Raw genomic sequence first — 15,813 nt, forward strand, 5'->3', positions numbered from 1 at the left:
CTTGTGATTTTTCTCTAAAATTGATTGTTGTCGAGTTATACGCGATTTAAAATTTAAAAAAGGCGAAAATTCGTCATTTTCAAAGCTTAATAACCCGGTTAAATTATTATTTTCAGAACGTCACTAAATCAAAGTTTAAAGCCCCCTACAAGGAAGATCCTGAAGAAATTTTTGTCATTATTTTATTACTAGGCTGTTATTTTTAATTATGAAAAATGAGCGCTAAGAGCATATTGAGGCGGCCGTCAATGTGAGTGCGAGTGAGATGCACCATTGGCCGGCCGGAATGGCGCATTTCTTTCGCACTCACAAAATTGACCGACGCCTAATACTGGCTTAGCGTTCAATTTTGATAAATAAAAATAACCGCTTACTAATGCAATAATGACACAAATTTCTTCAGGATCTTATAGGGGAGACTTTAAACTTTGATTTGGTCGCTTCCTGACTTTTATAATAATAATAATTTTTAACCGAGTTATAAGCCTTGAAAATAACTATTTTCGCGTTTTTCAAATTTTAAATCGACTGTCAAACTAACATCAGAACGTGTATGTATCGATCTGGAAATCGGTGCCGAAATTTGTAATTATTACTGTAAATAGTAGTTATTAATTTCGCTCAAATAGTGACTAATAACAATAATTGTGTTACGTGTTAATAATCAAGAACAAGCTGTAACTTCAGTCAGTAAGAGATGTTTTACTTAATAATCTTCCAATTTAAACCCATTCAGTGTCAAACTGTCAATAGTTTTTCACTCACGGTTATTAGACTTTATTACGGTTGTCTTGTCCGACGGTGGTGGGGAGACTTATATTTTTGACTTTACGTCACAAGAGTTTACATTCCCATATTTTTAAATGATTTTCGATCATTGAATGTGTGTTATTGTGTATATATGTGTATTATTTGTGTTATTATGAAATAATTAGACAAATAGTACACATTTTATCTTATACCGGGATGTGAATCGTAAAAAGGGTCATAGGAAACTCAATGTAAAATTCTGAATTGTTGAATTCCTGCTTCCCTAATTATTTTACATCAAAAGTCATGAGAGAATACTTGTAGAGAATTAAAATCTGTATTAAAATCAAAAGTTAAAATTGTTCTACGATTTAAATGCATTCCAAAATTTTGAAAAATATGATACATTTGCCACAATAGGTATGCGTGTAAAAGTAAGGCCACACGTTACTATTTAACTGACAGTGCTCACACCATTGACTGAATAAAAAAATCTTTATTATTAATCCTTTCTCCGCAACTGAGGGTATCTTATCAACTGTATTGTTTTTAAACAATAGATGATAAAATAAAAATATTGACAGTTCAAAAATGTGAACATTATTGCATTGTGTGTGGCCTAAGTTTGGGCTGAAAACTAAAATGTACATATTACATTTTTACAAAATTTTGGAATATGTTTAATTACCGTTGTTCTGAAGCTATTTTCTTGTGGCATTTTGTTTTATAATCAAGTATATTCAAATGGGAAATAAGCCACAATTTTACCTAAAAATATTATTTTGTATTTTGACAACGACACCCGACTTGGGCGTCGAAACGTTAATAAAACCATTTTTAGGTAAAATTGTGGCTTATTTCCCATTTGAATATACTTGATTATGTTTAATTACGTAGACCAATTTTAACAGTTATTTCCAATACAGATTTCAATCCTCTACAAATAGTTTCTAATGTCTTTTGATGTAAAATAATTATTAGGGAAGCTGGAATTCAACAGTTCAGAATTTTACATTGAGTTAATGCAAAATATTGACGCATGTCAAAATTCTCAATGTGTTTTAATTGTATTCATTTTTTTCGAATCCTGAGAAAACTAATAAATATAAAAATGAAAGACTACATTATTACCGAGGGCTGAAAGTCCCTGAAAACTTCTATAATGTTTATTTTAATAAGTTACAGGGCTGAAAATAAAAGAGAAGTGTGATATTTCATTTCAAATATTTCATTCAATAGAATCTGCTTGTTTATTCTAAGGGGCTTTCCGCCCTCGGTAATAATGTAATCTTGCGTTAAAATTTTTCTAAAATACTTAGTTTTCTCAGGATTCGAAAAAAATCATATTACGATTCAAATGACAGTAAACTCTCGTGACGTAATCTCACCCTTAATGTTCATTGGTTAGTCGATTTAGGCAACCGTAGTAATGTCTAAGAACCGTGTTTTTCACTGTTGCTATCCCGTCCTAACGAACGCCAACGGTTAGGCAACCAGTATTGCAGTGATGTATCCGAGGTTATCACTTATTTCCAGACATCCAAAGCGTTAATATAAACAAATTCAAGTTACTTTTGACTACATGTATCCAATAGTATCCAATGATTGTATATCCAATTTTTTTTCTTCGTAATTTTTACCTAGTGTTATTTAAGATTTAGAAATTAACTGTTATAATAATTAGTTTTAAGTCCTTATTGTAATTAATTATTGTATAACCAATATTGTTTGTGTCAATGGTCATTGCTGCCAAGACACATAAATTTAAATAAAAAAAAATTTAAATCGCATATAACTCGACAACAATCAATTTTAGAGAAAAATCACAAGAGACCTTTTTTGCTCAGAATGACCCAAATGATCTAAAAAAATATTATAAGTGAAAAAATTATTTTTGTGAATTTGTTTAAAAAAATTGTTTAAACAATTTTTCTATTACCACGGTACCGCCTGGCACCATGTGGATTTGTTATAAGGACCTCTTTTTGAGTAAGTTTGTGCAAAAAAATCGAATCGAAATAATTTAACTAACGGGGGGACGATACAGCTTGGAAGTATAAAAATGTAAAGCCGGCCACTCACGGTACAGCCTGTCGTTCGACAGGATCCTCGATGAAATCAATTTCTGCAGTACTACAGCAGTCTTTCTGGGTCAAATTGTACGATTTTGTTGGATGCACGGTCACACACGATCAAAATGTTTGCCAATTAGTCGTATTCGACAAAATTGAAAGACGCTGTAGTGCCGTGAGTGGCCGGTTGATATGAATGAGTAGTATATCTACAGGGTAGCGCCGTACACGTGTACAATGTGTGCCGCACACACAAGCGCCAGCAATTAAGGGGCGCCACTAGAGTTGTTACAAAACTTTTACGAGGGGTCAAAACAACACTTGTGACCTTGCCACCCTGTATCTCAACTTCAAAGGTAGACATATTATGCCGCGTCCGCATTGGTAAATTTTTCGCGCATATTGAATTAATGGTTCGTCGCAAGAATTTGCGTCGCAAATTTTTACCAGTGAGGACGCGGTGCTCAAATCATTTGATCTTCGCTCGTAAACCGACAACCGTTGGAGCGTGTGCGTTGTGTGCGTCGAAAATTCTTGCGTCTGATTTATCCGCGTCCCCGAAACACGCCCACACACTTTACCTCGAGCACGCAAATATTTGCGACGAACAGATGGTTCGACGAAAATTTTTACGAGTGAGGATGCGGCATTAGGTATTGATTTACAATCTGCATAAACAAGAAAAATCGGACATCTTGGATATTAGTGCACCCTATGTAACGCACAGCTGAATCTTATGTTTGTGCGTCACAGTGTTGCCATGCCATTTCTTTCATAGTTTCAATCAATGTTAAATGTACCTACAAGAATAATAGAATAAGAACGTTTACTTCTCCGTCATTATACTAGGTAGAATGACAAATGAGGTGTCAAATTAAAGCTTATAATCCAAGGATAGTACTAAAGGTGAGAAATTAGACCTAGATTGTCTGTCCCTCAAAAAATAAAGGTTATATTGGGGATTTCTAATGTCGACATTAAAAGTTGCTTTTTTTTTCTACAAAACATTTTGATCTAAAACTTACCAGAAAACTTCTTTGTACTCTCTACTTTCAAATAAACGTGATTAAGAAGCTAAATTTTAAACTTCGTCACACAACTTGCGATTAAACTTTGCAATGCACAAATCCGCACCTTTTTCGTTGTAAAATTCATAACCTTTATCATGATAAGAATACAAACTTGAAGCAGGCACCTTTGTCTTCAGAAATGTTAGAGCTATATACTGTAAAAATTTCAGAAAAAAATATTAAAATGGAACAGAGTTATAGCGAGGTAAACGCAAAAAACGTGATTTCATTTTTTTTTTATTTTTAGGTTAAAATTGCGGTTTTGACAATGTTCCCCCATATAAAATTCAAAATAAACCTCATTTTCGTTTTCAGCACCCTCGAAAATATAAAGTATGAATAAAATTACCCATTCACCCCTCCGTGGTCAGCATCTCGAAAACTAAGCGCTTTTTTGAGGGTGTCCCGCTCGTGTATAATATCACAAAAAATTGTAACGTGATAGTATGAAAAAATAGAGGATACGGCAACGGTGTTACAAGTGATGGTCGGATCCAATGCCAAAATCTACACAGACATATTAGGGTGCACTAATATCCAAGATGTCCGAAAAATCCTGTAAAGACATGTAGCCACCGAGGGCATCGCGTCATCGGTCCAGCAGAATTTATGGTTTAAAGCCATTGTACAAAAATTCCGCAGAAATTAATGATGCATTATGTCATAATAACGCATGCGGATAAAGATCTTGATTCAAAATATCAAAGCTAGATGTTTAGTAGATAAAATATATAAAATATAAGTTGACCGAAGTCCGAAGTACCCGTCACTACACACTCGTTCAACTTCGCGAGAAACACATTTACGCCGGGCGATACCGACTTCGGTTCCTTTGACTCGATCACAAAACCGCCAGAGAATGGTAGGCCGAAGCGAAGTCGCATAAAGTGCTTGTCTACACTCTCGTACTCGCTGAACTTCGATCGACCTCGCGAGTAGTATAGTGGACGTTTTACATTCATAAGCTCAGTCCAAGTCCAAGTCCACATATTATAGTATGAATATCTGATGAAAGTTAACTTTGTTAACAAAATTTTATAATCAAAACAATGAATATGGAGCTGGAAAGAGCCGGGTGACTATAGTCTCAAAAAATATTCAAGAACAAAGACTGCAATGGTTTGGACTAGGAAAACCGAGGAGAAAATGGAAGGACTTTGTGGCAAAGCAAAGGAATTGAGAGCGAGGTTTAGGCCAAGAAGGCATGAGGGCCAGATATGAGTGGCGAAGAAAAGTAATGAACAGCGACCCCCGAGAAGAGAAAATCTGAGAAAGAATAAGAAATAAATATCTTAAGAGGAATACCAATACATTAGTTTCCCAGCTTTTCCTTCTTTTTGAAGTTATACTTCTTTCGGCGCGATTGAGAGTAAAATTTCATAATACTGCGCGCATGCGCACACAGACAGTATGGAGTTTAGTTGCTGAATCTTTCAAGTTATGTATAAATATATCAGTGCAAGAAAAGGTGTAAAAAGAATATATTAGTGTTTTTAGTAAATATATTATTTATTACAATTTTTGTATCTTTGGATTTGTCTTCCTCGGGAATAAGATATTTTATAATAATAGTAAGTATATTTAAACTATTTTTGTATTAAATTTGTCAGTATGTATGAGAAATCTTGTACCCTGCAAAGCAAAAGGGATATAGCTCAATGGTAGAGCGTGTGACCGGAGATCAAGAGGTCCCGGGTTCAAATCCCGGACGATTCATATTTTTTAATATTTGTGGTATCGTTTTAATAAAAAAATTTTAAAAGTGGTAGGTAAAGAAAGTTAATTTAATATTTAAATAAAATACAAATAACCTGTTAAGTATATTAATTTCGTTGAAATCATAATAATAGAAGTGTAACTTCTTACGTGCGTACAAAGTACACACACATCCTTTTTTTTTTGTTAGTGTCTTGATTAATTTATTTATAGGTCTATTAAAATTTTTTGAAGTTTATATTATGTATTTTACTAAAAAATTTATCCCCTGAAAAATCTAGCATCACCTTTTTCACTAGACATAGGTTAAGTTCCCCTGCCAGTATAAATTTAAGTAATGTTGATATTAATGTATCCTCTCACCATAAGTATCTGGGCGTGGTTTTGGACAAAAAACTAACCTGGACACTCCATGTGAATCACATTATCAACAAATGCGAGAAAGGTTTAAACATGCTTCGTTGCATATGTAAAGCTAGATGGGGTGCCGACCCAAAGATAGCATTAATGTTCTATAAATCGTATATTCGGTCAATCATTGATTATGGATGCTTTTTATATGGTTCATCGTCAAAATCTAATTTATCAAAAATCGATCATATTCAGTATAAGGCAATACGTATATGTATTAGTGCGTTTAAGTCAACGCCATGTGCTGCAATTCTAGCAGAAGCGCAGGAACCTCCTCTAAACCTTAGAAGAGAATTCTTGTCTAATAAGTTTCTATTAAAGACCAGGACTTTAGATTCACATAAATTATTAAGTAAAATTAACAGTCTCACTGAATATAACTTAACAAATTCTTATTGGAGAATTAAAACTTCTCCCCCTCTTACAGATGCTTATCTAGAAACTAACAACTTTAGCATTAACACTAAACAAATATTACCCATATATAACCTTTCTATTGAGGAAATCGCAATCTTTCCAAAGATCATAAAACCTACATATAGAAACTTACCATGCCAAAACAATAAAATTATAAAATTAATCTTATCTGAATTTTCTAATTATAAATACATCTATACAGATGGTTCAAAAACATGTAAGAGTGTAGGTAGCGCTTATTATGTTTCTAATATAAAAAGTGGTAATTCTTTTAGACTGCCTAAATGTACATCTATCTTCACTGCCGAACTTTATGCTATTGAAAGAGCCCTAACTTACGCGGTTGAACAGAACTTTGGAGACACGGTTATACTATCAGATTCTTTATCTGCTCTTGAGGCAATATCACAACCAATAACCAAAAAACACAACAATGAGTTGTTATGCCATATTAGAAAGACAATCGCTCGATTTAAAAATAATAGTAGTGACTTGGTCTTTATCTGGGTAAAAGGACATGCTGGAATCAAAGAAAATGAGATAGTGGATGAAATGGCAAAGAATTCGGCAACTTTAAATGAAATAGTAGATTTAACAATCTCCAGCGATTACATTCCAGAATTGCATAAAAAATTAAGAAAGAAATGGGAAACTATTTGGCTTAAGTTTGTACAAACTTCGAGGAATCCATACACTTACATATACCCACAACTTCCGCAAAATATCCCACATATATTTGATTATCACGTTACTCGGTTTTATTCCACATCCCTAAGTCGCTTAAGATTAAACCATGGCAATTTTCCTGCACATTTAGCTAAAATAGGAATGCGTATCAACTCTCTCTGTTCATGTGATAACTACTCTACTGCAGATTTAAATCATATAATCTTTAATTGTGAACTTAATAAAAACCATACGAAAGCACTAATTGCTAGACTTCAGGAGCGGAATGTAAGTTTACCGCTGAATATTTCACATCTACTAAGCTTCAATACCAAAACTATTAATGATATTATCATACAATTTCTAAAAGATTCTAAAATAAAAATTTAATATGACCTCTTCAATCTTCAACTTTCAAATATCTGTGGCAAAAAGTTTATCTAATGCCATCCCCTCTTTGTGAACACACACACTAAAAAATAATAAAAATTTTATGATTACATTCAAGTACGTTGAAATATTAAGAGTGCCGTTGAGTTTCCGTGGTGTAGTGGTTATCACATCCGCCTAACACGCGGAAGGTCCCCGGTTCGATCCCGGGCGGAAACACACTTTTTTATTTTTTTATAGTTAAAAAAATAAATTTATTTCTTCAGTTTAGATATACATTATAATATTATGTATTTATAAAAAAAAGCAAAATAAAACCAATTATATGTAATTTGCAGTTGTTTGTTCAAATGTTTAGCTACCTATTCATAATAATATATAGGGTGAGGCAGATAAAGGGCCTATTAGAAATATCTCGAGAACTAAAGTAAAGAAAATTATGAAAATTGGAATATAGGGGTTTTGAGGTGTGAACTACACACACCGGCAAAATTAGCCGAACACCTTAAAAATGGGACATGTTTGATGTCTTGAATTTCCTAAACCACTGGTCGGATTTGAGTGATTCTTTTAGTATTTTATAGCCTTATTATTTAATAATATCGTTGTAATAATACGGTTGCTTGACAGGTAAATATCATTTTATACCGGGTGTACCAATCGTACTGTGTTTTTTTCTTAAAGTTTGGAACACCCTGTGGAATATTTTAGCATAAGTAAGATATTAAAATTAATACTAGATTGTAGACTTAGGCTTTCGTAACATTTCCCCTTTTGATTCATTTACTTATGTGAGACAATAAAAAAGTTATGGTCGTTAACAACTATCCATGTTTTTCATCAATAAATCCTCATAGTAGGGGAGGAAAGTATACTAAATTTGCAGTTACTCGAGCGTTATAGGGACCTATTGGATTGTAAAGTGTATGTGCTGAAATCAGAAAAAGGTTAAGTTAAGTTTTTCATAAAGTGGGAGACTTTTCATTTTTTAATTTAATTTTCCATTTGAAACAATCATTTTTCTCCGATTGTAGCGCTATCTATCCATAATTCGGAAAAATGTGTCGAATAAAAGTTGCTTAATTTTACGTAAAGAATCCAAGTCTGCAATAAAAATTGGGGGCTCCTATTTAAGATTTCAAATTAAATCCCCCACCCCACCTCCGTGGGGGCTTGTGACACCCTACGGAGAGGGGTGGGGGGTAAATTAAAAATTTTAAATACGAACCCTGCGATATTTCGCGAAATGAACATCAGATCGTAAAACTGCAAAATACACCTATTCAATATTTTTCAAAAATCTACCGAATGGCACCAAACACGACCCCCACGGAGGTGGGGTGGGGGGTTACTTTAAAATCTTAAATAGGAGCCCCCAATTTTTATTGAAGATTTGGATCCTTGACGTAAAAATAAGCAACTTTTATTCGCAACATTTTTTCCAATTATGGAGAGATGGCGCTATAATCGGAAAAAACGATTGGTGGAAATGGAAAATTAAATTAAAAAATGGAGAGTCCCACACTTTACGGAAAACTTAACTTAACTTTTTTTGATTTTATCACCACTCTTCACAATCCAATAGGTCCCCATAACGCTCGAGTAATTGCAAATTTAGCATACTTTCCTCCCCTACTATGAGGATTTATTGATAAAAAGCATGGCTAGTTGTTAAAGCACATAACTTTTTTATTTTTCAACATAAGCAAATGAATCAAAAAACAAACTGTTAAGAAAGCTTAAGTCTACAAATGAGTTTTAATTTTAATATTTTATATATGCTATAATATTCCACACGGTGTTCCGAACTTTAAGAAAAAAACACAGTATGATTTTAACACCCGGTATAAAATGACATTTACCTGTCTAGCAACAATATTTTCACACCGGTATTTTTAACTAATAAGGCTATAACATACTAAAAGAATCACTCAAATCGGACAGCAGGTTTAGGAAATTCGCGACATCAAACATGTCCCATTTTAAGGTGTTCGGCTAATTTTGCCGGTGTGTGTATTTAATGAAAATATTTAGGTCTCTTTGCTACTTCAGGTTATACCGGAAGTTGATTGTAACTTCGTTTTTTTTAATGGGACACCCTATATATTTTTACGTTTTTGGATTCTCCTCGATTTCTTATTTCTTAAAATATAAGGTTTTGTAATATTATATAGGGTAGATTAAAAGATAATTGCGTTTTTTAATTCATTTCGTAGCAAAATTCACACCCTGTAGAATTGTAGTAGTTTTACATCCAAATCCCTTTATATGTTCAAATGATTTTTAATATGGTCTACTATTGTTACCAATTATTAGTATAGCTAAATTTTGAATTTTAGTATACAGGGTGGGTCGAAACTCGGAATGTGTATTTTCTTAGTTTTCTTAAATGGAACACACTATATTTTAGTATTGTAATGAAATGGTATTTTATGGTACTTTTTAATTTCTTAAGCATTCCCTATACCCAACTGCTTTAATTTGTGCTTAATTTTTAATCGCACCAACAATCTTAACTACGTAGATATTTTGATACCTCAACCATTATTGGCAATTTTAAGTATCAGTCTCGATTAGTATGTATTTATTTCCGAAAAATTATTTGTGATTGAATATTTTTACGGCCAACCTAATAAAATTTCAGGTATTTTGTGTTGCAATTAATGTTTGGATTGAATCACCAATAAACCACAAATTGAAGCAGTTAGGTATAGGGATTGCTTAAGAAATTAAAAAGTATCCTAAAATAACATTTCATGACAATACTAAAATACAGGATGTTCCATTTAAGAAAACTCAGAAAATACTCATTCTGAGTTTCGACCAACCCTGTATACACAATGGGAAAAATTTAACTATACCAATAATTCTTAACATAGTAGACTATATTAAAAATCATTTGAACATAAGCAGAGTTTATTATGTCAAACTACTACAATTCTACAGGGTGTGAATTTTGCTACGAAATTAATTAAAAAACGTAATTATCTTTTAACCTACCCTCTATAATATTACAAAAACTTATATTTTAAGAAAGAAGAAATCAAGGAGAATCCAAAAATGTAAAAATATACAGGGTGTCCTATTTAAAAAAAACGAAGTTACAACCAACTTCCGGTATAACCGGAAGTAGCAAAGAGACCAAAATATTTTCATTAAATAGTTCACACCTCAAAACCCCTGTATTCCGATTTTCATAATTTTCTTACCTTGAGTTCTCGAGATATTTCTAATAGGCCCTTTATCTGCCTCACCCTGTATAGAAAGCCCTTTCAAAAAGTTAATAATGTTAAGCCAGTGTTTCCCAACCAGTGGGTCGCGACCCACTAGTGGGTCACTGGCGGATTTCAGGTGGGTCGCGGCGTAGCTCTTACAGTAGCTGAATTACGTACATTTATATCATCATGGGTGAGTGATGGGTCGCGAATATGAAAAAACATCCGAAGGTGGGTCGCCAGACATAAAAGGTTGGGAACCACTGTTTTAGACAACAAACAAACAAACAAACCACTGAAAATAATGTACAATGTATAAATTTTGTATATGACTCAAAATAAAATCTACTTACCATCAGTGGCGTAACCAGGGGGTTTTGGGGGGTTATAACTCCCCCCATTGGGATGTACTTTGAGCTCTATACGCTTAACACCATTGCTATTCCATACCCCCTTACGAGCATCCTGGTTACTCCATTGCTTGTGCTTGCCACTTGCCATCCCAGAGGCAAGTAGCAATGTACTTCTTCAGAAATCGTAAATTAAAATAATTCCAGTTCATCCTCCTGAACTTTGCTCAGTATGTCGGAAACATACTTTCTGAAGAGTATTTTGATGTCTTCTACAAGAAGTATCGCACACCCTTAACTTCATTGAAGGAGTAAATCGTATCGCACAAGAAAAAGTTGAATGAATTGGCCAAACTTCAAATTAATATACAATACAAATGAAGGGTTAGGGGGAAGAACTATGAATTTCTATCTGCCAGCATTTTAGGTAAAGTGGGAAACAAAGTTACATATTATTTATACCTATTCATTGTTTTTCCCCCTTGCGTCCAATCTTGTGACGTGATTTTAAGACGATTATCATCTTTATTTCTTCTTGACCATTTACAGTTTGATAGTACTCTTTCTAAGCTAAGATATTGCACAAAAAACGCAAAATGTCCAAAAATTGACATTCATCGATTTTCCCTCTGACCGGACCCTTCAAATATAATACAATCCTCAAAAGGAATGAATGACATGGTAGATACGTATTCTTGCCATATTTATTTTAAAACTATCAACGTTTCCGTGGTGTAGTGGTTATCACATCCGCCTAACACGCGGAAGGTCCCCGGTTCGATCCCGGGCGGAAACACACTTTTTTATTTTTTCATAAATTTTCTGGTTATTGTTAAATGTTTTTCCAGTGTGTACGTCAAAAAACCGATGTACCTGTAGGAAATAAGGTAGCGTGGCCGAGCGGTCTAAGGCGCTGGTTTAAGGCACCAGTCTCTTCGGAGGCGTGGGTTCGAATCCCCCCGTGCCAATGCCAATTGTTTTAAAATCAATATTTATTTATATCCTATGTTTATAATGTACTTCCATAATGGTAGGGGAGCCCAAGAGAAACATCCTGTAAATGTACCTCTGCCATATATCGGCTCTTAATGCAGGGGGGAGTTCGTTAAGGGTAGGCCAAAAAAAATATCTATCCTTAGAAAAACTCGAAATCGTCAGATTAAGATGAGGTAAGTTAAGTACATACATGCAAAACAGTGTATATTTAAGTTTCACAAGAAAAACGCGAATACTTCGCGAAATGAATGACAGATCGAAAAACTAAAAAATACTTACGTGCTCAATATATTTCAAAAATCTATCGAATGATACCAAACACAACTTCACACGGAGAGGGCGGGGGGGAAAATTTAAAATTTTAAATACGAATCCCGCGATATTTCGCGAAATGAACATCAGATCGAAGAACTGAAAAATACACTTATTCATTATTTTTGAAAAATCTATCGAATAGCACCAAACACGACCACCCACGGAGGGGTGGGGGGTTACTTTAAAATCTTAAATGGGAACCCCCATTTTTTATTGCAAATTTGGATTCCTTACGTAAAAATAAGTAACTTTTATTCGAGACATCATGATAGTGGATAGACTACATAACAATCATCCACAAATCCACATATAACCACAATTGATCGGTTTGAGGTTGTGAACTCATACTTATCTGGGATCATTAATCACAAACACAGGGTCACTACAGGAGGAAATAAAACGTAGATGTGATCTAGTAAAAGTCGCCACAGCAAAAATGACCACAATATGGAAGGACTGTCAAATTTCAAGAGCGTTAAAGATGAGGTTGATCAACTGGTTAATATTGGATGTAAATCTTGGACCCTGAGAAATTCGGAAAGAAGAAAGATAGACGCCACTGAAATGTTCTGTTGGAGACGAATGCTACGAATTCCTTGGACCGACCATAGAACAAATAATTCGATTTTAAGAGAGCTAAAAGTTAGCCAACGGCTCTCCAGTAAAGTCCATCTCCAACAATTAAAATACTTGGGACATGTTATGAGAACCAACACAGAAAACATGGAAAGACTTATTATACAAGGAAAGGTGGAAGGCCGAAGTTCACGAGGAAGATCCCCAACAAGTTGGATCGATCAGATTACAGGAATATGCAAAAGACCTATGCATGAGTTAAAAGAAATGACCAGAGACAGAGATCTTTGGAGACGGACAATACACGACACCACGTCGACCACTACACTCCCTCCGGGGGGTCAGGATTGAAGAGAGAGATTCGAGACATTTTTTCGAATTATGGATAGATGGCGATATAATCTAAAAATCCGATTGTTGGAAATGGAAAAATAAATTAAAAATGGAAAGTTCCCACTACAATGGAAAACTTTTTTGGTTTTAGGACCTACACTTCACATCCCAATAGCGCTTCCAATCCCCATAATAACGCTTGAGTGACTGCACATTTAGCATACTTTGCTCCCCTACCATAACTAGTATCCTATGGTTGCACAAGCGCAAGACCTTGCTTTATTTTTGTTTGTCACCTAAGGTCTTAAAACTTGTACTAACTTTCTTTCAAAAATGTTTTTTTATTCTCTATCTCTTGTCTTGTTATTGTTTCTGAGTTGTACAGTTCTCACTATAAATATAGATCGTACAGTCGTTTTGAATATACATCTTATGTACAGTGTGCCAATTTGAAAATATGTCACCCTCTATAATTTGGTCCTTATAGAAAATCTAAAAATATGCAAAACGCATTAAATTTATTTGTAAGGCGGACATAAAATTTATGTTGAAATTAAATTGTGGCGTATTACCCAATAAAATGGTAGATTCTACAATACTATTATTTATAAAAAAAAAACAAAAACTCTGTCACCGCCCGGATTCGAACCGGGGTCCTTCCACGTGTTAGGTGGACGTGATAGCCACTACACCACGGTCTAACGCAATTGAATGCTAATTAATACATAGCTGGGGTGTAATTTCAGTATTTTCTAAATTCTAGTTCCTAGAATATTCCACAGGGTGTTGCAAGCCGATTCCACAGGCGTATACGATGATAAATTTACCTGTCTAGCAACTAGCAACAACATTAATACATCGACATTATTAAAGAATAAGGCTATAACATATTAAATAAATCACTCAATTCGGACAAGTGATTTTAGTCCAGGACGTATCTGTTTTGAGATGGACGTTGAGAGGTGACTCAAATTTTTTTGCAGAAATTGCTTGAAAATAAATCAAATAATAATATTTAAGTTATCCTCCCTCTCAAAAAGGTCCGGAACATTGTTTAAATAATCAAAATGTCAAAAATTGAAAGAAAAATTCGATTTTTTTCTTCGTTTTTTGATTATAACTTTAAAAGTATTCATTTCTGAGAAAAGTTGTACTGACATAAAAGTTGCGAAATTAAATTTCCTACAATATAGAATTAGCTAAAAATTTAAAAAATAGTCACCCTAGTTGCAAAATGGCAATAATTGCAATAATTGCGAAAAACCATACAAAAACAAGTATTCGCATTTTACGTTTTTAAACCATTTATGCTACACTTAGGACCTTCATGTTTCACCCAGAAAAACTTTATGATACAGTAAAACAATACTGTAAATTTCATTAAGATCGGTTTAATAGATTTTGCAAAATAAATTTTGCAATCCAGCTTTCGCAAAAAAATTCATTTTTTCAAAATGTTACAGGACTGAAAATAAAGCAGATAGCAAGTTGAAATTTTTTTTGCTTATAGAAGTGTATTGTTCCTTTCATTTGCAATTTTCAAAATTAAAATCGATTAATTACCACGGCGTCAGAAAATTTTTGAAATAAACAATAATTTTTGGTGCTACGCGCAGGACAGCTGTGTTCGATTCACACAAGTTGATTTCCATCAAAATTTCTTCCAATCTTTATCTAATATATTATTTTCTTACTCTATATTTTGTTGTATTTTAATATTTTAATTCCACAAAAATCAAACTTATTTTATTATTGTTTGTGAAATATTGTTTAAAAAATTGCATATGTTTAAAAATAATAAACTTTTATTATTTAAATTAAAATATATGAACAAAGAAAGTTTTTGCTAATAAAAGTGTTATTTCAAAGGATAGAGTATGTGTTTTTATTTTGCAATAAACAAATGTATTTATTTATATCGAAATGTAATAAAAATTAAAATGTATCAATCATTATCAAAGGTCATTGGAATGCCCAATCAGAGCAAACTATCCGCTGTCCTGCGCGCAGCACCAATAATTAATGTTTATTTAAAAAAAATCCTGACGCCGTGGTGTTAATCGATTTTAATTTTGCAAAATTGCAAATGAAAGGTACAGTACACTTTTATACGCAAAAAATTTTTCAACTTTCTATCTGCTTTATTTTCAGTCCTGTAACATTTTGAAAAAATGAATTTTTTTTACGAAAGCTGGATTGCACAATTTATTTTGCAAAATCTATTAAACTTATCTTAATGAAATTTACAGTATTGTTTTACTGTATCATAAAGTTTTTTAGGGTGAAATATGAAGGTCCTAAGTGTAGCATAAATGGTTGAAAAACGTTAAATGTGAATACTTGTTTTTGTATGTTTTTTTTTCACAATTATTGCTATTTTGCAACAAGGGTGACTATTTTTTAAATTTTTAATTAATTCTATATTATAGGAAATTTAATTACGCAACTTTTATGTTAGTACAACTTTTCTCGGAAATGAATACTTTTAAAGTTATAATTAAAAAACCAAGAAAAAAATCGAATTTTTCCTTAATTT

The 15,813-nt window shown here is 33.3% G+C and overlaps 1 protein-coding gene and 3 non-coding genes across 5 annotated transcripts in view; 2 read left to right on the forward strand and 2 right to left on the reverse strand.

Moving 5' to 3' along the window:
• Positions 1–15,813, reverse strand: part of LOC114328744 (tyrosine-protein phosphatase non-receptor type 13-like) — a 1,179,517-nt gene that overhangs the window by 571,998 nt on the left and 591,706 nt on the right. The window lies entirely within an intron of this gene.
• On the forward strand, positions 7,639–7,711 carry Trnav-aac (transfer RNA valine (anticodon AAC)). The gene has a single exon. It is a non-coding gene; the product is annotated as a tRNA-Val (tRNA).
• Trnav-aac (transfer RNA valine (anticodon AAC)) lies at positions 11,781–11,853 on the forward strand. The gene has a single exon. It is a non-coding gene; the product is annotated as a tRNA-Val (tRNA).
• Positions 13,906–13,980, reverse strand: Trnav-aac (transfer RNA valine (anticodon AAC)). Its single transcript has one exon. It is a non-coding gene; the product is annotated as a tRNA-Val (tRNA).

Source organism: Diabrotica virgifera, chromosome 1 (assembly GCF_917563875.1).
Source record: "Diabrotica virgifera virgifera chromosome 1, PGI_DIABVI_V3a".
Lineage (NCBI taxonomy): Eukaryota > Metazoa > Arthropoda > Insecta > Coleoptera > Chrysomelidae > Diabrotica > Diabrotica virgifera.